This window comes from Arachis duranensis, chromosome 10, assembly GCF_000817695.3.
Source record: "Arachis duranensis cultivar V14167 chromosome 10, aradu.V14167.gnm2.J7QH, whole genome shotgun sequence".
In the NCBI taxonomy this organism is placed as follows: Eukaryota; Viridiplantae; Streptophyta; class Magnoliopsida; order Fabales; family Fabaceae; genus Arachis; species Arachis duranensis.
In genome coordinates, this window is record NC_029781.3 from 87,366,154 (window position 1) to 87,366,837 (window position 684).

Genomic DNA, 684 nt, shown 5'->3' on the forward strand with positions numbered 1-684 from the left:
CCCATGCAACAAGTCGGAATCTTAATGGTTCAAGAGTTCTATGCCAATGCATGGATCACTAGGAACCATGATCAAAGTATGCACCCGAATCCAAAGAATTATCTCACAATGGTTCGGGGGAAATACTTAGATTTTAGTCCAGAAAATGTGAGGTTGGCGTTTCACTTCTGGCCGGCGTTCAATGCCAGAACAGAGCATCATTCTGGCGCTGAACGCCAGAAACAAGCTACATTCTGGCGCTGAACGCCAGGAATGTGCCTAGAGAAGAAAAGCTGGCGCTGAACGCCAGTAACAAGCATGAAACTGGCGTTCAACGCCAGAAACATGCTTTACATGGGCGTTGAACGCCCATAACGTGCACCAATGGGCGTTTAAACGCCAGAATGGTGTGCAAGGGCAATTTACATGCCTATTTGGTACAGGGATGGAATTCCTTGACACCTCAGGATCTGTGGACCCCACAGGATCACCACCTACTATATTCCCACCTTACCTCCTAATCCTATTTTTGTGATTACTCTTCCCCATGTCACACTTCCCAACACTCTTCACCAATCACCTCAATCCCTCTTCCCAATCACCCCCTTCACCACTCAAATCCATCCACTCTTCCCCATAAACCCCACATACCTTCAAAAATTCAAAACCATTTTCCCACCCATTCCCACCCTAAATGGCCGAACA